The 22,242-nt window shown below is 37.6% G+C and overlaps 1 protein-coding gene across 6 annotated transcripts in view; it reads left to right on the forward strand.

The window, feature by feature from the left end:
• Positions 1–22,242, forward strand: part of SEMA5A (semaphorin 5A) — a 329,026-nt gene that overhangs the window by 64,155 nt on the left and 242,629 nt on the right. For all 6 annotated transcript variants that reach the window (XM_068671017.1, XM_068671016.1, XM_068671020.1 and 3 more), the window contains one exon: positions 13,924–14,019. The gene's annotated coding sequence lies outside the window, so the exon portion shown is untranslated. The remainder of the gene's footprint in view (positions 1–13,923; positions 14,020–22,242) is intronic.

Below are 22,242 nucleotides of genomic sequence, written 5' to 3' on the forward strand. Positions count from 1 at the left end.
TGTCATTTGTTATTCGGATGCATGTTACAACCTTCTTATTCTTAAAAGAAATGCATTTGTCGGTGTGAGTTCTGAACTAATCATATATGGTGCTCATAACCAGAGATGAGACAGTGTCACTGAATATCATATCTCAATTTTCTACTGACTGATTTTACTGGTTTATTTTTAAATTTTTATTTATTATTTTTTTATGAGGAATTGGGTGATTAATCAGGACATCCATCTGTTTATTATGTACATTAATGTGTGCATGTGTATATGCATGTATATTCGTCTGAATTTAAAAGGACATAACATTAAAAATAAATAACATTATATGCATTTATATTTATACACTAAATACATTATATATACACATAATATTTATATTATATATACTATATAAAATTTAATATATTATATATATTTATATTTATACATTTATACATTATATACATTATATATTCAAATAAATAACATTATATAAATAAAAATAAATAACATTTAAAATAATAACCTGCAAATTTCATTCTCTAGTTCAGTGCAATTTATCTATCTTAGCCCCATAATGTAAAACTAAATGGTTGTCTTTTTTGTTTAGGATTGATAGCAATGGTTTTACTACTTTTTTTGTTTGTTTGTATGTTTTTTGTTTACCTACTTCTTATTATTAAAATTGATTTTCTAAGACATGGAGAGGCAGACCATCAAACAGGTATCCTGACATCCACAGAAATAACCATAAATATTTTCTGTATTTTGGAAATGACCAGATTTTCTTAGGTCTTTAGTGAGGCCTTAGGAAAAGTAAATTCTGCCTGGGCTTAGGAAGTGATATTTATTGACTTGCAGCTTTCTCATGTATTTTGCAAGAGCAAAAATGCTATTTTACAAAGCATTCCCCCTCTTGGTTCAGTTTAATAATCCACAACATAGAACTGGCTCTGAGTTGGTTTATAGAGCTACATTTTACCAAAAGTCAGGAATGAACTCAAAGCTTAACATCTGCAGGATGAGGTATTAGCATCCTAAATCAATGTTTGGTCTGAACATCTGTTGGAGGATGTTCACTTTCTCTTCCAAATTGTGAGAGATGATATATTCAAGAGGAGTTTCAGAAGATTTGCCATGATATTTGAAGTTTAATTTGACCAACCTTGCTAGTCAAACCTTGAAGTGTTTGAAAACTCCAGGGGACAGCTTACCTTTGTTTTTGTTCTTTGAAATTAAGAGCTTAAGGTGATGATCCAAGATAAGTAAAGAAGAATTACATTATAAAATTAGATCATTAAAGGAGTGCAATAAAAAGTTGAAAAGCCTTTTAAGAGTGAGCCATGAATTGAATTTTTACTAGAATTATCTTGTTTGGGAGGTGATTTATTGTGAATGATTTATTGCGAACTTCAGAGATGCTGATTTGCTGTTTTTATCATGTCTGAAGTTGAAAAAGTCCAATGCTTATAATGTGTTTCAAAATTGAATAATTCTTGCAGTGAATCTTTGGCCATAAGTATTAGTCGGATCTGTTGAAGGGGAAGAATGTCCTGTATTTCAATACAGATTTAAATAAATATTATTTAAATATTTAAATAAATATTTTATATCTTGGGCAGTGTTTTTGAGGATAAAGTATAATTGTAAGCAAGAGCTTACCATATCTTCAGGTAAGTCTGGCCAGCCCATACTAAAGAGTATGTAAAGAATTGAAATAATGCAATTTGTCTGACCAGTGCAAGGTGTCGAAATTCATCCAGAGCAGTTCTTGTGCACCAGATTGTTCTCCCTTGTTCCTTGTCTCGTGTCCCACTTTTTTCAGAGGGCTTTATTGCATTTATACTATATAAATAGAGCCATTTCATGAAACAGATGGTTTTAAAATAGGACTGCCTGAGAAGAAAGACTGAACAGATGAATGTTTTTCTGTTGTAGGACGAGATTATTGGAAATGTTGGATTCATTAAAAAAATCCACTTCTCTCACTGCCTTTCCTAGCCTTTTAAGGGCTAGCCTCATCTCGTCTGGTGCACAGCACCCAGTGTCTCGCTTCCTGATTGTCTGTCAGCATGTCTTACGAGATGGAGAACTGGCTTCCTCATTAGTCCTTTGGGAGTAATTATAGGTATTGAAAGGCTGGAGCTGGAGTCGAATGAATTCCAGGCTTGCCAGTCTTGCACTTTTTTTTTTTGGTGGAGACCAGTGGGAATGCTTATAGTGACTTCAGTGGAATTTTTACCGTGGTTCCAACTCTCCTGTTTCTTTGTCATTCAGGGAACAACTCTGGCATCCTTAATCATTTTTTTTCCCTCTAAGAAAGTGGACTACACATCAGAAATGTGTCTAAAAATTGAAAGAAAATAAAAACAGCTTTCTTTGGTTATGCTGGTAAAGGTGGTGGTCCTTCTAAGGCAATACTTATAAAGTACATTCTACAAGCACGGGGAGACAGGCTCTTCTAACTTTTGTCTTTTACTTTATTTAAATAATTGACACATAAAGGCAAGTAAAAGAGTATTAATAAAATTCTGATATAATGTTGGATAGAAAATGGGCTAACACAGACTAGAGGAGATTCCTAAAACAAACAAAACAAAAACAAAACAAACAACAAAAAACACACACGCACACAAAACACAAACCATGAAACCATGTCTAATATGTCTGTCTTTTTTTTTTTTTTTTTTTTTAATGCAAGTTTCCCCACAAGATTTCACTGATGTATTTTCTGGAATCAGAATCTGGTTTTCTGGAACCAGAATCAGAGGTGCTGTTGAGCACCATCCGTTGTTTTTATTGACTCTGCATCCCACTGTACAGATGAGATCCCTGGTAAATGAGCTCATACATTTTGCCATACTACTGTCAAAAGGCAGGCTTTGACATTTCTAATGCTGTCGCTCAATAGGCTTTCAGGTCTATTGAGAAAAGATTATGTTGACTGGAACTTTGATCTTTAGCTTTCACTTCTTAGTATATCCTTAATTTTTCTTGAGGCAGATGATTTAATTTACAAACTCTGAGCAAAGCTCTGACCCTGAGAAAAATAACAAATGTCTTAAATCTCAACGATATCCTTTGTTACAAATCATAATAAATACTACCGTAGTCCAAAAAAATGGCAAACCATAGCACCCATAGCTTACCCATCACATTTTAGGTATCCAGATGTCTATAATGACTCGATTTTAAGATGCTTCAGAAGAGGCAGAAATGAGGCATGAATTGGCACAGCAGTCCCACTGTTTCTTGTTGAGGTTTTAAGCATGTATGGATGTATAAACAAGAGCAAGATACTTTGTGACAAGTTTAACCCTTTAAAGTTTTACCCTTTCATTTTCAATGCTTTTTTCTTATCTTTAGTTAATGAATCAGGATTTTTTTTTCTCTTCTGTCCTCTGCTTTAATGCCTGCCTCTCAGATAGGATCTGATTTTGCATTTAAAGACTACACAGTTCTTTGTCATTAATGCTATGTATAAAATGACGCATTTTCTTACCCACTCAGTATGAAAGCAGATGATCCTTGTGCTCTCTGAAAAGGGAGGGTAGCCTGTACACCTAACACCAGTGTATCAACAAGTGTTTATTGCTGTCTTGAATTGTTATCTTTTTTTCTGAGATGAAAGCCTCTGCCATTTAGTGGATGGAGGATAAGTAATGACCAAAACACAAGAGTATAGCTTCTGCTTTGTGCCTATCAGCTCTATTCCAGCTGCTCAGAGATATATTACCAGCCCATGATAACAAGTAAATATTACTGCATAATAAAGTAAAAATAGTGCTCATTTATTTTGCCTGCCCTGTTTGCTTATTGCCCTCAGAACTTCCCAACTGTGTGTCACAAGCTGTGTTTGCTGCCTGATCATCTCTTTGCTCTGCCTACTTTGAGACTTTAAGCAGAAAGCAGAAGGTCCATAGCTCTTGTGGGGAAGAGGAAGTTTCAACAAGGGAACTGAGAAACCTTTCACATGTTTTCCTAGTATTTCCTAGTTGTAGAATGCAAAGCTGTGTCCTTACAAGGACATTTCAAGGAATGACAAGGCACTGTGGCATAGATTGAAGTTGTACAAAGAAGAAGACTCTTAAACATTCAGAGCCTGTTCTTGAGTGACTAGGGGTGTGCTTGGTCTCTGAGAGGCAGGTTCTCATGGTCCAGTACTCCTTAAGACTTTGGCTTGAATCTTGACTATTATCTCGCTAAACAAACCATCCAAATTTTTTTTCTTGAAAGAATCAAAGTGATAAAAACATGGGGGGAGGGTAGGAGGGTGGAGAAAAGCTCAAAATGTTCTTAAAATGCAGCTGCATCTGAGCTGGAGATACAGGCAATATTTGTATGCACGTTTGGTGCAGAATACAAGTAAAGCAGAGGTTTAAAGTGGGCTGGGAGTTTAAATATGTTTTCCAATTTCCTGATATTTTCACATTTTTGTTCAGTTTCATCTCATCTGAGATGATTATAAAATACAACATTTATTTATTTATTTTATTATATTACTTTAATGATATTCTGTTTTAATCCAATTTTAACATTGTTTTTCTCTGGAATAATTTGGTATACCCTTCTGTGTGGTCTAATTTTCATTTTAGTCACTATGTACTAACACTGCCTCCAGCACAATGCAATTGAGAGCCAAATTCATTTGTTTTGGAGAAAAAAAATAATAAAAAGGCCTTAGGGTAAAAACTTAGAGAATAAATTAAGATGTGGTGTGGGTGAAAGCACTGGCAAATGCAGCATGGGCACCTGCTTGCAGACTCAATGTACATATTGAGTCAGTGGTAAAGTTTGAACCTTGTTCTTAGACAAAGCGTGATTATCTTCCTGATTTATCTGCAATGCATGTTTCTTTTCTCTTTATTGCATTGTTTCAAGTTCTACTACCTTTGAAGGAAAATAAGAATTTTGGAACATGCCAACTTTTCCAGCAGTCTATTTTGTATTTCTGAAGGGAGCACCAGTCCTAACATTAGTGTTTCCATATCAAATCTGGGTGCTTCTTACTTCTTTCTTCTCTTTGTTTGTGCTATTTATTTCCTGCATTTGTTCTAGGAAAATTTGAGGGACTTGCTCCACTGCAGATGTTCTGAATCAAACATCTTTTTCGTCTTATATAATTACAAGTGAACACAAACAGCGGAATCTTATGAGTGCTTGCAGACAGGATATATGTCCTCCCTTCCAATCCTACTAAGCAAAAATCTTCAGTGTCACAATTCAAATTGTTGAATATTCCCAAAGGCATTTGTAATAGCAGTTTCCTGTTTGGGGCAATTTGCTGCAGTCGGTGGTCTATGTATTACTGATTCTTACTATTAAGTTGTGAATTAACATTAAATTATGAATTAACATAACATTGTAAATGTTATGTGTTGTAATTGTTTGGTGAATTGTCAAAAATAGTGAGAACCAATAGCAGATACTGAAGCCAACATTGCATTTAAATAAACACCCCTCTTAATATTTCTGCATACTTTTTTGCATAAATTCTCATGACCTTTTGAGTATGAAAACCCTAAATCATCCCCAGCACCAGGTATCAAAATCTATTGCTCTTTTGTGTTGAATTTTTACACTCAACAAGTATTTGAAGCAGATTTAACATAGGGGAGCCCAACCAGATCCAGGTATTTATTCTTTTTCTGCTGCCTTAGGTGAATGTGGAGAGCATCAATGTGGTGAATGCAGAATCTGGTATTTCATGTTCTAGTTTAGTGGTTTAGCCTTAAAAAATATACATATAAATAAATAAATGATGCAGTATGCCACTTGAAACTAAGTGTAAGTTCTGCAGGGAGTGGAGATACTGGGTGGAAGGCAAGGAGGGCAGTGAAAGAGAAGTTAGCTGGGGGCAAACTGCAGGCTACTTCTGGGGTCTCCTGCCTGCTTTAAACTTGGCACACCACAGAGGATGGTAGATGTTTTCTTTTAATGATGCTTTATGAAAAACAAGGTGTTGTAATAAAATTCTTGACAGTGATCCTACTCATGCATTAAACTCTTCTCCTTCCTTAATTTTGTTAGTACTAAATACAGACGTGTGTGCACGCACACACACAATCTGTTGAGGAGGAGCTTGGAAATTGTGTCCTCACTGGGATGATGCCCAGCACTAAAGTGTTTTCCTCTTTATCTTTGCTTTGCCTGAGGCATTTGTAATCCTTTCAGCACTGCGAGCAGCCAGGGAGATGGGAGTGTGCATGCATGTTGGGTGGCAAACGGAGGGATAGGCTGCTAGGAGAATGCCAAAGCACTGAATGCTTTCACTGCTGATGGGGAAAACATTTGGCCCTGGGGAAGAATATTTCTGAGAAGTTTTGGAACACCTCCAGATCACAACCTGTATATCCTTGCTATAGCCACCTAGAGGGAATTTGGGGGGGGAAACACAGCATTTGACTTCATGCTGCAGACAGAGTAGTAGAGCTAGCAAGCTTGCTGGGGAAAGGAGGGGAGCATCTCTGTTTGAGGTTTACAGTAGCAGATGGACTATGCTGTGTGTTCTGGCTCTGATGATAGATACATTAAGTTTTGCCTTTGTCTCGAGCATGCTGAGATGGTAGAAGAGAAAGCATCCATTACTGAAGGAGAACAATCTAAGCCAAAAAAAAAAAAAAAAAGAAAAGCAGATTTTGAAAGCAACGTAGATTAAAAAATGTGTTAATTCTGTCACTTATTTTTGTATCATAGATGATTCCAGTACATTTGGGATGAGAACATAAATTGTCTGAAGCTTGTTGATATGTTGCACCAAAAAACAAAACCACAGCAGTATTTAACTCTCTCCCCACTTGAAAAGTTCACTGTGAATCCATTTTTCTCCCTGGTATTTCACTCTTAAAATTAATAGACTTAACCAGGATTTAGTATGGTCTCCTACCTTTAAAGTGTAGTGGGTATAATTTGTTTAAATCATTTTGGAGCTTTTAAAAGTGGATAAGCCAGCTTGTGGAATAAACTGACATGCATGAAAATTGGCACAGTTGTTAAACACTGCACATTTTAATGGTATTTTGTTGGGGTATTATTACTTCAGCTGCACAATTACGGGAGCCTGCTGCATATTAGCAGGCGCTTTCCTCATAACCTCAAGCTATATGCACTGAGTTATTTTTTTCTTTAGACTGTCTTGGTTTCTTACAGACCACGTATCTTCCCCCCCCCCTTTTTTAATTATTATTTTTTTAATCTATAACAGTGCATGCTGATGGCAATGGTGAATGTGGTACTTTCTGCATTGTTAGGTGATGGGCATTATCAGCAGCTGCAATATTCAGGATTAGTGTTCTCATTATTATTTGGCATCTGCAGTACCTACATGAATCTGTTCAGTCCTGTTTCTCCAGAAGGCAGCTGGGCTCTGACCAAGAGAGTGCAACCATAAAGCTTTCCTGCAGTTGCCACTATACTCGGGAGTTCGCTTATAATTGGAGCCACAATTTTTACAGTGCAGTTCACTGCATATATATTTACATTTTGTTTAAGGAAACTAGTGCATACTAGAAGTCATCTTTGTATTTTATGGTGGTGAAACAGGGACAGAGCAAGGCTCTCGAGCATGCACCACAAATCAGTTGCTTAGCCAGGAATAAATTCCAGGTCTCGTAACCCCAAGCTTCATCCTTGGTCTACTAGCAAGCAGATGTCTCTGAATTGAGTATGCTACAGGAAATATACCAGCTGGTATCCTGCAGTACAGAAAATGTCTTTCAGAATAGTATATCAAAGCAGGTATACCTTTCCGTCAGGGTTGCGTACTTTTTTTTTTCCCCCCCTCTAAAATGTGTCTGTGATCTAAGCTTCACCTGAATTAAAAAATAAAATAAACAAAACCAAAACAAGCAAAAAAACGAAAAAAACACATAATTTGACAAGTTTCACTTTTTTTTTTCAACAGGCTGAATAAAATGTGAAATATTTTTTAATGTTTTCATATTTAAAAGTTCTTTTGCCCAAGGAGCTTATACTTACATAAAACTAAGAATCTTATGTTATCCTTTAATTTTACCTTTCGTAACTTATTTGCCCTTTTTGGTGCCAGTGTGTATGTGTGAGGAAAGTAGCTGCATACTGATTAATATAAGAAAGGGAACAACATAAATTAATATAGATACCAAAGAACTTAAATTTCCTTGGACACCATGTAAGGTTTATATGTTAACATCAGTTTTGGGTGAGAGACTGAGAATCAGTTAGATGTGACGAGACATTACCTGGTGGACTTCTGAAAGAGGAACACCATTATATTCTATGGGCCATTTTTCTTATCAGAGTGGGTGGAGTAAAGTCGAGAATATTTTCTTACGGGTGTAGAAGAGTTAGAAGCAGTACAGTGGTGCATTTTGAGGGAGAAAGATTTCTTTAGAGGGTTGTTGCAGAGTTTCCTTCCCAAACTATTTAAAAATAAATATATTTATCTGTCATGTTTTGTCTTAAGGACAACAAAGTGTGCTAGAAACATTGATTTTTATCTAAGTCTTGTAAAACACCCCTACTTCCCGAAAATATTTTATGCACATTATCCTGGAGGGTTTAACAATTCTGTACATTGAGTTTATCATTACTGAGTAGATTTCTCTGGCCCTGAAACTTCACATCTTGTTCTAAGTTTCTGGCTTGCGTGAAGTCTGTGCTAACTCTATTTGGCTGAAAAGGTGTTACTGTTGTCAGTATCCCAGAACTAGAAGAAGTTATCTGGGATAACGTTTCAATGAACTCCAGATACAGGAATCCCTGCAAGGGTTTGGTGGCATCTAGATAGCAAATGCCAGTGTCAAGAGAACATTTGAAATGTCTTATAAACTTCAGTCAAAGGCTAGAAAAACACAATGGGAAATGGTGTCACTCTACAAGAGCAAATATTTTCAGAGCATGTTTTTTTTACTGTCAGGCTCCAGGAGATCAGCGTCGTATCAAAACTGATTTAATCCAAATAAAAATACTCAGTTGTGTGATTTGCACAAAGTTGAATAAAGGCCATCTTTCCCTCCACCCCTCCCTTTGAAGTCTTCATGAGAAATATGACTTCAGTGGGAGCAAGACCACAATAATTTTTTCTTTATTACTGTTTTTCTCCATCTCTGCTGTTTTAAAGTGGGTAATTCTGTTCATTCTGACAACATTCTTAATAATGTACTATATGTTTAAAATTACTATTTTGGGAATCTTGGTAGTTTTTGGCAAGAACTAAGTGCTGCTTTTGGACTATAAATCTGATTGTTTGTTAAAAGTGTAAATTTACACTAATGTATCTTGCCATTTTGACCTAGATGGGGTTAAAGAGAGTAAGTAGATCAAGTTCGGCAGTTTTTAGTGGACTGTTATTAGGCAGACCCCTGTAAAGTCAAATATGAGTTATGTCATTCTGCTTTATAATTTTCAACCAGCAAACTCTGGCTGATGGGTGACTTCGTGCACTCTGATCTATGCTTTCCCTGTCAACGATATGTTTCCCATTCTGGCACTCATTTCTCTTCATTCACTCTTATTTTGGCCTGGTAGAGAATGAAGTGTTACTGTAACTAGAGTTAAAAACTGGGGTAATTCATGGATCTAATTTTCTTTGTCAGGTTTTTCCTTTTTGGAAAAACTGGAAAAAAAAAAAAAAGTACAGTGACCAGTAGTGTACATATCGACATGCAGAATATGACCAGGGTTCTTACTTCAGAGTTTTTGCATGAGTTACAGCACCTGCAAAGAGTCTGCTCTGTGGGACTCCTTTTTTCTATTTTATTTTTTTAATCTCCTTTTCTCCAGAGATGATCTTCATATGGGCTGCAAGTCTCTCATGTTCTGATTATGCTAGATTTACTATGTGTGTGAGTTAAGCCTGTCAGATTCTGGATGAGTCAGATCTATTGCTAAGTCAGATCTATTTGTGCGTGGGAGTGTGTGTGGGCATTCAAGTTTCTTAATGACTCGGAGCCTTTGTTCCATCAAGGCTAGAGTACAGCAAAGCTTAAGTACTGTTAGTGCTCCTTCTCTGTCCAGATGTGATTTCTGAGTTGAATCAGAAGACACATCTGCAAAGACCTAGATATTTCACAGCTTTACAGGTGAATGAAAGGGGAGTGGCTGTAGCACTCCATCCATTCATTCTGCTCTGGAACATGTGTCCACAGGTGTCTGTCTGTACGGGATGTGTTTGGGTGGGCCAAGTCTGTTAAGTTTCAAATAATTCCATCTGGGACAAGCAGGAAACTGCTGATTCTCTTTCATTCTTTCCTTCATTCATTTTTTTTTCTCTTAAGAATTTCCAACTTTTGTTTTGTTTTTACTTTGATCAGAAGAATACTGTGGTTTGAAAGACTTATAGATGTAATGCAATATCAGAAGAGTATTTCTATTTTTCATGCTCTGTATGACTAGACCTTAGCTTAATAATTGCCATTTTTCCATGTCAATTCTTTAATCCAGCAAATAAACTGGATTTAATGAGATCACTTTCCTTATCTGAGGACCACTTCAGCTTGGAGGGAGAGATAAGTGGTAATATTATCTAGCTCACATTAGAAGGAGAAACGGTAGTTTTTGAAAAAGAAGCATAGGGTCATATATAGCAGCTGTCTTTACCATTCAACCTTGATTCACCCCCACAAGTGTGATGTATTTGCATTATGCAGGTGTGTTTTGGAGGAGGGGAAGAGGGGGGAGGATAACTGTATATCCTCCCCCATCACCAGTTTGGTACGCTCTGTTTTGACATAATTTCTCTCCTGCTGCCAGTTAGCAACAAAAGCATAATATGTTTGTGTTACTTAAAACATTATTAGACAAATTAAATTTTACTTCTACTGTACATGATGGTGGGAGCACTGAAATGGGGGGGGAAATGAGCCCTTGTCCCTAGAATTGCAGCTGACACGGCCCCACCAGCACCAGCAAAACTCATGTATGCCACGTGGGGTTATGATGTCTGCAGAGCAGGTACCGAGGACAGCTGGTGAAACAATGTGGAGCAAAAGTGTTCCTATGCCTATTAGTGGCATTTCTGCCTTGCCAAGTGAACCTCAGTTGCCATTACATATTATGTAAAATCCTGGGCACCTAGGCTAGCTCCCAGCTGCCTGGATGAGGCCACGCTACTGGAGTGGCTGCAACAGGAGTGGGAGATCTTGGTGTTTAGAAGAGTCATGGTGTCTAGATGTGCTGTGATTATTTATTTTTCTCAATTCAGCCTGTAGTCAAATAACTTTCCAAATACCCTAGACAGGCGTGAGAGTGGTGCCCTCATCTGTGTTACTATGGAGGCTGTTAACTACGTATGTACTCTCCTCTGTGTCCCCACTGCATTTTATCATGCTGGCTGGGCACACCAGATACTCCAGTCCCATAGTCTAACAGTAGTTGGAAGCAGCACTCCTATATATTTATCAGTAAATTTAGTGAAGATTTCTGGAGAACTTCCACTAGTATTTACCTATGTTTTTGTTAACCACTTACAAACAGTGTGCTTTTGTTGTTATTTTTTAAATTAGCATGCTAATGGGCAAATCAAATGTACCATGGCTAAGTCCTCCCTGATGTGTGCAAGTGCTCATTATCAGATAGGGAAGAACAGCAGTTTGGAAAGTTGTCTTGTCTCTTGTCTTGCCTAGCCATTTTCATGAAAGTTTTTGTTTGATTGAAACGTGTCATCATTTTCAAAATTCATTTGAAAGGAAAGGGTGGGAGACAGGCAGAAAACACTGTCAACTTAGTTTGTCGTCTTTAGCAAATGGTGCTAAAAGAAAGAAAAAGTAATATGCTTATAATGCCTCCAAATTTAAAACAAAGTGGTTTTTTTTTTTTTTTTTTTTTTTGATTCATTTACTATTTCTATCAGATTGGTTTGGTATAGGCTAACTCAGAATAACAGCAGCAATTAGCTTGGTACTCATTCTTCCCACAACACATACTATACCTTGTCAAATGAGGGTTCCACCAGTCACAGGAACATCAGGATTCCCATATCAAGAAGTATAAAGGAAACAAGACATGAAGTTGTAGAAATCCAGGCTTCACTGGTTTGTTTCTGTGTGTGCATATTTTCCCTAATTCACTAAGGTGAATTCAAACTGCGTTTTCTGTTTTGTCTACGTACTTCTTTAGAATAAAAATAAATTTGCTAAAGCTTTTGTTTTTCTAAAATAAAATCTGAGGATTCTATGTAGAAATATAAATCTTGAAATGAGTAAGGGGACAGTGGGTGGGCTAAAGCATATATAGAAGGCACTAGTACTGTCAGGTTTGTTTAGAAAAATGGAGGTATATAGCTTTCTTTGTAATGTTTCAAAGCATAACAATTCAGCTTCTTCTTCTGGTGTAGTGAGTGCATACATAAATCATTACCACACTGCATTTTAGAGATGTGATGCTTGTAGTTGTCTGTACAGCTTACTGTAGGGTAACTCCTGTAATTAATTAATTGTCAGGGTGAGTGTTTCAGAATACTTTGTCATCAATGTGTATGGATGGCAGGTAGTTGGACTGAGGTATTCAAGTATTCTGTTGTACGTAGTAATATAAAAAGTAAAACTTGGTTCCCTTCCAAGATTTAAATTTGTCCTTGACTTTCTGAAAAGTGGGAGGCAAATAAAACGGTGATGCAATGCAAGTTTCACCTACCACCTTGGACTGTGAAATTGGAAATGACTTTCCATACTGAGTTTCACTTGATCCCTGTGTTATGGAGACACCAGATAAATTTGCTGTTGGCAGCTTCAACAGTTTGAGGTCACTGAATTTCATGGAGGGGTGTGTGTGCGTGCATACAATATACAGCCTTTATTTAAAAGAAAATAAATAGTAAAGCCCTTAAGTTCTTGGTGATAGGGAGCAGGAGGTTGGTGAGAAAGTTGGGCATGGTAACCATCAACCTGGATCTTCCTTGTTTAACCTGGAGAGATCTTCCTGCAGGTGTGATGTTTCCCTGTTATACAATGTTTTTAGGCAGTGTTGTGTGTGTATTCAGCAGACTTCTTGAGACTTTTGTAGGTCAGAAAAGCACAGGGAAAAAAAAATGCAAGCACTTTCAATCATCAAGTACAGTCACTTTATATAAGTGAGTAAACAGAGGGGAACAATGACTCTTTTTGCCTCATTCCTCTGATTAGGTTCAAGGGTGAACTGTTGATTGCTAGTGTATTTGTTCTGTGCTGTAGACATTCTCAATCAAGAAACGAATGCTTAAATTAGATGGTCTGTTACTGATTCTTACCTCTAAAGTACCTTTTTGTTGAGGTGTTGAGAGCAGGAAACTGATATGTGATTCCTGCCTTGCAGATTCAAGATCGCTGTTGGTTGATCAGCAGTACTTTTTTTTCTTTTTTTTTTCTTTTTTTCTTTTTTTCTTTTTTTTCTCTTTTTTTTTTTTGCAGTTAAGAAAAGAGGTCGTTTTCTGAATGTTTATATTGTTTTTGCATTTCTCACAATGGATTAACGTCTTAGGGAGATGCATTGTTAAGATCACTTCTTTAAAGTACCTTTAGTATTGTTCTGAGACATTAGACAGCAACTACATTTTTCTCTTGAACTTTCTGGTTTATGGAAAGATGAAAGATCACCAAAGTTTTGCGCACCTGGATGTTGTCATGAATTTCACTTAGGCCAAGATTCCCGTCCACGCTTGAGGCATATTTAATTTTAGCAGTGGTTAGGGCACCAAGGAAGATTTTTACAGTGACGATTTTTCTCAAATTCACATCATATGGATTTTGTTAATTCTTTGATGAATATTCCTCTTCTCTCATTCTTAGCACGACTGAAGCTGCCAATTATTTTAAAGAATTATTTTTTTCTTGCTTCTTTCTGTTTGATTCTTGTTTACCATTGTGCAGTTCAGTGCCTTACATTTCTTATTTATTGTCTTGAAAGACAGGTATTTTATTACTGCTATAAATCTCTGAGAATTGCCCATGAGCTTACTCTTCAATACTTGTTTCTTTTTGTTTCATTATCTCCTAGGAGCCTACAAGGTAGACCCAGGACCCCTCTCTGCTAGGCTTTTAACAAACACGGGACTGTGCTGGTGGATGATTGCAGAGGGATGGTGACTAAAAGGTAGGTAAGAGACTGTATTTTGTTCAGTGGGTAGGTGGTGTCATGGGGAGATTGTAAGATACTATCTGGAAAAAGACTGAGACACAACTTTGTAGAATGTTATAAGTATTCTGCCTTTCTCTCCTCCCTAAGCCAAGGAAATGGGAGAAACAGAAATGGGAAGAAAGCAAGAAAAAGCAGAACCTGCAATTCTTTCTTTTTTGCCTCTCTTAAAATAGGTTTAACTTTGAAAAGGGAAAATGTAAAAATGAGGATGTTTGTTTAAAGAAAAAATTGAAAGGGCATCTCTAAGAGTAAAATGTTTGTAGGTGGCAGATACTCTATTTCAGGATGCTCTTTTGAAGGCTGCACGCAAATGCTGACCATTTGTCTAAAAAAGACTTAGGAGAAGGAAACCTGTGTAGTTAAATGACAAGGTAGAGGAGACTATTAAAAGCAAGAAGTTTTTTTCAAAATGCTGAGTCTGTGTTCAAAGGAGGAAAACAGACACACACCCCACCACTAAAAACAAAACAAAATAACAAAAAACAAACAAACAAACCTATCATGCTAAAAATGGAATTAATAATTTATTTATTTATTTTTTTTCCAAATACATCAGTAGTAGGAAACCAGTTGAAGACCCTGTGGGGCTCGCATATAGAGACATTATGAAATGAATGATCCAATATAAAGTCATGGCAGAAAGCTAAATAATTCTTGTGTGTATGCATTCACCATTAGAAAGTGTGGTGTGGTTCCTGTTTTGGAGTGCTTCTTATGGAACTCTTATGAGATTGTCTTCCTCAACTGAAAGCGTCTGTTAGGAGAGGCTGGAACAAATTGCATGTTCCCAATTTGATAGGATGAGATGTAGCTTGCCCAAGTTGTTAAGGAATTGAAGGGCAAAATAGACCAGCTACAGAGTGTGACATGCAACCTCTTGCTTTATGTGGGAATGTTGACCTACTTGACGGTAGAGGGGCTCTGCAAAGGGATCTGGATAGGCTGGACCAATGGGCTGAAGCCAATGGTCCATTGTATGAACCTTGTATGAGGTTCAACAAGGCTAAGTGCCGGGTCCTGCACTTAGGGCATAGCAACCCTATGCAACACTACACGCTGGGGGAAGACTGGCTGCAAAGCTGCCTGGCAGAAAGGAACCTGGGGATACTGGTCGATAGCAGTCTGAATATGAGCCAGCAGTGTGCTCAGGTGGCGAAGGAGGCCAACAGCATCCTGGCTTGTATCAGAAGCAGTGTGGCCAGCAGGACAAGGCAAGTGATTGTCCCTTGTACTTGGCTCTGGCTTTTGCCTGCACCTTGAATACTGTGTTTAGTTTTTGGCCCCTCACTACAAGAAGGACATTGATGTGCTGGAGCATGCCCAGAGAAGGCCAATGAATCTAGAATTTTATTCTAGAGAATGAGTCTTATACGGAACAGCTGAGGGAACTGGGGTTATTCAGCCTGTAGGAGAAGAGGTTGAGGGGAGACCTTATCACTCTCTACAACTACAATAAGGAGGTTGTAGCAGGGTGAGGATTGGTCTTTTTTCCCAAGCACCAAGTGATAGGATAAGAGGAAATGGCCTCAAGTTGTGCCAGGGAGGTTTAGGCTGGATATTAGGAAAAAAAATATTTACTGAAATGGTTATAAAGCATTGGAGCAGACTGCTCAGGGAAGTGGTTTAATCACTATCCCTGGAAGTATTTAAAAGATGTGTAGATGTTGTGCTTAGGGGCATGGTTTAGTGGTAGACTTGGCAGTGCTAGGTTAATGGTTGGACTTGATCTTAGAGGTCTTTTCCAACCTAAATGATTCCATAAAGTGTCACAGCGGCAACAGATTTGAAGTTGCCTAATTTGATGCCACATTTTAAAAAGCATTCGAGTGGAATCTGGGAACCTAGAAACCAGTAAGCCTTTTGTTTAAATTGTGTAGATCAATTGAAAAAAAATTATTAGTGGGTGTGTTAGGAAGGACACTACATAAATATGATGGAGATACAGGGAAAGCATTGATTTCTTTAAACAAAATCATGATGAAGAGATTTAGAGACAAGCTACTATTAGCCTTCGACTACTTGAAAAGGTGCTTATAAAGATGATGGAGCATCTGCAGTGTTCTTAGTAGTAGCAAACCATGTAACAGGGGAGGAGAGGGTCAGCTTGCTTAGGTTACAGATTGAAGTGTTCTGATTGGACATTTCAGGAAAATCCTTTTCACTAGAAAGGTAGTACAGATGTACAGGAGAGGGGCATGGATCTCTCCTCATGGAGGTTCTCAAGTCTCAGCTGAACAAAGATATAGCTTACATGCTCTACTTCTGGTTTTTAGTAGTAAGTTGGATTGGATGGCTCCTAGAGATCCCTTCCAAATAGCAATTTTGTGATTTGAAGTTAAGTCTTTATAAACTGCCTCGGTCCTTTGGATGACTTAACAGGAACACAGATGAAAGAGACTTTACGATGTATTGCTTTACTTATATTTGAGAAGGCATTCAAAGTCCTTGCAAGAAGTTTTTGAAGGACCTCGATAAGCACAGGTTTGGTGGGAGGAGTGCCAACTGTGTGAATAATTGTTTAAAAGACTGGAAGCAAAACACCAGGACAAAAAGTGATCAATTCTCATAGTAGCTGGAAATCACCAGTGGATTTCCACAGAGATCTCTGTACAGGGAGATTATTAGATTCCTAAGTGGCTAGAAGCAGAAGCTGAAGGGTGATGACAAAGTTTGTTTCAGATATTGCTTTATTCAAGGCAAAAGAAAGTAAAAAGAGGGAGCAGAATGAAACACTGCAGAAGAAACTTATTAGACTGTGGCCATTAAAATGGTAGACAAAATTCAAAGTCAGTAGCCTTTGCATATCAAGAATTAGATCTTGCTATTAAAAGCAGGAATTTAATGGAAAAATCATCTGTCAAAAGGAAAATGTATGTCACAAGTAGCTCTGAAAGGATAGAGATCAAAATATTATTAGTCCATTCTTAATCTATGGTGTATTTGTGTCTGAAATACGATGACAGTTCTGGTCTTCTATCTCAGAAAAAATGGAGCAAAACTGGAAAGAGAAAAGTTCATCAAGAATAAGTAAGGGCAACAGAATGAAGAAGGCATGGGACTGCTTCTGGGCAAGAACAACTAAGAGTGTAGATGAGAGCCTTGCAGTTGTAAAAGGGATGCTGGCCTGATGATAAGGGCACAAGTCTATAAAATCAAAAGAGGTGTGTGGATAGGAAATAAATATTCACTGCCACCTTATTTTTGTATCAGAGGAGATACCAGGTGAAACAGGCAGAGAGTACTTTCAAAACAAGGAAAAGAAGATTTTCTTTGCACAGTGTGCAAGTCAAGTCTGGAATTCCTTGCCACAGGATGCTGTGCCTGCTGCATGGTTATAAAGAGCTGCTGAACAAAGCTAGAAAAGGGAGGGGAGACATACACAGGTGTTTCCTCTAGGTAAAGCACTTGCTCATCTGCAAATTGTAGAAAGGTGTGTGTTATGTGTTTTGAGGGATGGAGAGGAGGAGAATATTTCTACATAATTGCTCTGTTTTTCACTGTTGTCTGGACATTTGTATTTGGCTGTTCCTGGGGACAGGGTAGCAGGCCGGTATGATCATTCCATGTAGGCTAAACATGCAGCCCAGCCTGCTGTGGCAGTTCTGATGCACTATTTTATAAACAGTAAGGTTGCAGGGTGCAGTCCCAGAAAGGAATTCTGTTGTTAGAATACCTTTTAGAAATATTAAGCTGTTATGTAATTTGAGGTCTTACGCTGAACTCAGAGACTTTTCCCTTGCTGTAAGATGAATGCTTATTTTGGCACTTGATGAATTACAGTTCAATTAGTCTTAATATGTTCAAGCTGTTTCACTGAGAGTTCAGTTCCTAGTCCAAAAATCTTTTTTTTTTTTTTTTTATCCTGACTGCATTCCCTGTTGAGTCTGTACTGCATGTCAATGAGAGAGGAATTACAAAAAAAAACAAAACAAACACACCTTTTCTCACTACTGTCTCCTAGTGGCACTCATTTCTGGGTAGAGATGGTGGACTTTACAGGGTGAGATAAGAAAGGTGAAATGAGTATAGAGAATATAGAGTATATTCTAGAGTATAAAGAGAATGAGAAGAGTGCTAAACTCAAAGATACTTTTGTGTTTGCATACTAATAGGAGAGGCAAAATATTGGAGTTACATTTTGATGATCAACAGGGCAAAGATAAAAATGATAGACTTGCATAATAATATCAGTTGAAATGTCCCAAACTGATAGAGGTGCTGAAGAGAGAGGGTCATGGGAGAAGATTAGTGGAAAATAGCTAGATTGAATTGAAGGAGTTAAATGGCAAGAGGTAAGCAAATATGAGAAACTGCTGAAATTTCTCAGGATGAGAAAACCAGGTTTTGCAAATAAAAGAGATGTCTTTGCTTTTCAATCAGTGGTTTATGGACTTCAGATAGATGGATCCATACCAGTAATAAAGAGTGTTTAAATTTTCTGGACTGGTATATATATTTCTTCTGGAAAGTTTTCTGAGGGTACTTGAAATAAAAATGGAAAACAAACAAACAAACAACAACACACATGAGAGGGGAGAACAATATTTTGTCATTGGTTTAGGGAGAGTAGTGGCTTTTGGTAAAGAACGATTTGGCTAAAATAGTAGCAGAAGCAAGAATAAAGCAGATGAAATAGATACTCAAAAGAATTCTAGGAAACATGGCCAGAATTTCTAAGGACAAAGAACAAGTGAATGTTTCAAATAGTGACATACTGAGTCCTGAGGAAAGAGTATTTTTTTTGCCAGAGTAGGGGGTATAAGGGTGAGATTTGGGATAAATGGAGGGGAACTGCAGAATAAGAGCAGTTCACAAGAGAAAAAAGGAAGAGAAATATAATGTAGGCTATTACCAGTTAAAAGTACTGCTTAGGTCAGACATTTCCCAAACCATTTAATTCTTTGAGCTCATCCAGGTGAAGGAGTGTCCTTCCTCAGGTTTCTAACTTTCCTGGTATTTTCCTTGTAGCACTGTGTGTGTGGTGGCAGGTGGTTTCCCTTTGTGACCAGGCTCAGAGAATTGCATCAAATGAAGAATAAAAATGAAAGGCTCATTTGTGGTAGTAGTAGTTAGTGTTGTTTTTATGTTACAAGTAACCTGCATTGCTTCAAAGTAACAACAGCAATTTCTGGGTGGAATGAAGGAGCTTAGTTCTCTTTCAGAAGCCCTGGGTCTGGTATGTAACGTATCGCAGGCCACTGAACTGCAAACAGCTTTTTACTGAAGTGATGAATTGTGCTGTATGCATAGAAGGTGAAGGAGGATCATAGAGGGATGGATGAGGTCATCGTGTCTAATGGAAATACCCTTTGTTTTTTGCTACAGAAAATGAGTGTCTTCATGTTAAAGCCTGTTGTTAAGTTTCCAGGATTAAGGGTATCTAGAAGCTGAGTTTTAACACCTGGTGTGAAACTAAGTGGTCTTTGATTTATAATTTTAATCTCTTCCCTCCCCCCCCCCCCCCCCCCCAAAAAAAAAATAAATAAATAAAATAAAATAAAATAAAATTCTAATTAAGATTAAGGTTTAACATTTCCACACTGGCATAACTGCACCTCCACTAGTCATGCTTGTCTGCAATTGAGATGCTATTTCCAGGTATTCCAGGTATCTCTCAATTGCCTGAAATCTCATGGATTGCTTTCCCTTGTCTCAATTGTTGAATATGGCAAAAGAATTTGCAGAAAAGGGCACTATTTTGAGACCCTTTGAGCCATCTGTTGATACAGATTATTTTTTTTTCTGTCTCGTTTTACTACACATGGTAGGTTTATTTATTTATTTATTTACTTTGGTGTGTGTGTAAAATAGTATAATCTGTTTGCTCTGGAAGACCTTCTGCACAACACCACTGAAAGTGGCTTGAATTATATTTCACTCAGCTTAAGGTTGCATTTTTATAAAATATGGTGGAATTCACTGCTGGAAAACATGCAAGATTGACAGCCCTGGAAATTGAAAACCTTATTTATCTATGGACTAGATAATACAGCCTAGCTAGTACAAACTCTGTATCTTGGCAATATGGCTTATGATTAACCTGCTGAGATGACCTCTGCTTGAGTTATTTACAGAGCATTGAAGGTATGCACAGTGAGAGCCATGTTTCAATTTGTTTTCATAACTTTTTATATGATAAATTTATTAAATTGTAAATATAGGTTTGTATCTTTGAAAAGCAAAGATCCATGAAATTCCAACTGGATTTCCCGTGTAGAAAAGATGTGTTTATCTATAATTGTATTGATTAGTTGTAAAATTCGATATGGCTGTAGTGACTGAATAAATAAAAGGTAAATTACATTTTTATACTAAAAGAAGTTAACAATTTAAAAGCTAGAACACATCAAGGTGATTTCAGCAGTATAGATACTTTGCTAGGTCATCCTGCAGCTATCTTGTCATGGGGAAGGCCTATGTAACTGAGGAGAGAATTGGCCTGATAGGAAAGGATGGAGAGGACCCGTTGCTGCATCCAGACTTTTGCGACTCTCCAGTAGCATGCAAGTTCCATTGTCTCTCAGTGGTGAAACATGCTGAGGCAGAACATAAAAAACATGGCATGCTAGAAAGTTTCTGTTACTACTCCTGGAGAATATGAGTGTCATTCACATAATAAGTCTTTCTGAGTTATGTATTTTCTAACACTGATTTAAATTTATGATTTTTTTTTTAACCAGTCCAAATACACACAGTATCAGGTAGTTTATTTTGTTGTGTCTTAAGTTTGTGTGTTAAGTTTATTTTTATCAGGTAGTTTTCTTTGTTGTGTCCGGTCTTTTTTTCTCTCTGCCCATTTCTAGGTCAAATTTTGCATTTCCTTAGTACACAAGAGCCCCAGTGGAAAGGCCTTGCATCCCTAACATTTTCTTTCTTGGCTCTTTATTTTGAGTTCCAACAATTCCATTCCATAGACCTTTCTCATAGCAGAGGGGAGATGCCTATGATGCTTGCATCTCATTGCACTGCTGCTACGTAAGCTGACATTTTTCTGCTCTGACTTGATCGTTTTTCAACACCATACTTACAGCCAAGGGGCAGGGTATAATTGGACTTTATTTGTGGGATATTTTATAGTACTTGTGTTTTGCCTTGTCATTGTCAGAGGCTATTTGAAAGTTGTTTGTTCTTTTTTCACGGTCATTTTCCTTTAGTTGCTATTCCTTCTTGAGCTTTATGCATGAACTGTTGTTCTGAAAGTAGATTTAACATCATGTCTTTCTGTAGTAATATGCAAATGTCTTTGAGGCGGAGAGTTGGTAAACAAGGGAGAAGGAATTTAACTGCAGCATGTTTATAGAAAAGCAGAAGAGTAGAGGTGGCAGGAAATAAGAGCATACTCAGTATCTGTGAAAGTCTGATGGAAGAAATAAAGACAAATAAAGGAAGGGAAAGATATCTTGACATTTTGTTTGTGTTTAAATCAATACCCAGTCCTGTGAATACCAAAGCAAAAGGAGGCTTTAGTCGGCTCAGAAAGGAAAGACACTGAGGTCTATTATGACTCCTACAGCGGATTGCAGAAGTGTCAGTATGCCTTGATTTGTATGGGGTGTAATGCACTCCTCCACTCTGAACTGGAGGAGTCAACTTAGAGATCCACCCTTGCTTAGGGCATAGTGGAAGGTGGTGCTCACACGGTGGGATAGCTGGTCACCTGTGTGTAGGCACAAGAAGGAATGGGCTGTTCCACAAGAATTCATATCACGTTCTCCTAGCTTTCTTGTTTATTTACTCACATGTGGTATGTGCCATGACTGCCACGTTCCCTGCGTGATGGACACTGCCTGGTCCCATCGTTATCTGCCAAGGCTTTGTGATGAAAAGGAGTTGAGAAATCTGTACAAGTCTCAGTCCAAGTTTCAGCTACGAAGTGTGAAGATGCTTTCAATGGATCCCATGAGGAGATGCTTTGGGATCTGCTGTCTTCCAAAACAGAGCTGTGCAATGGCTTGTTGAATTCTTTTGGAAATGATGCTGGAGTGGTAGACGTGGAATCATGTGGAGACCTTTCTTTCTCAGTGTTTTAACTCAATTTTCTCAGTCACCACTTGCATCCAATGTAACACGCCAAATCTTTGAATACCTGAGGAAATGGGAAAGGTGGTTTGTCTGGCTTGCGATGAGTGCATTGGCTGGCAGGTCTGGAGCTCAGGGTGAATTAAGGGGGTGTGCTAT

Source organism: Anas acuta, chromosome 2 (assembly GCF_963932015.1).
Source record: "Anas acuta chromosome 2, bAnaAcu1.1, whole genome shotgun sequence".
NCBI classification, from domain to species: Eukaryota; Metazoa; Chordata; class Aves; order Anseriformes; family Anatidae; genus Anas; species Anas acuta.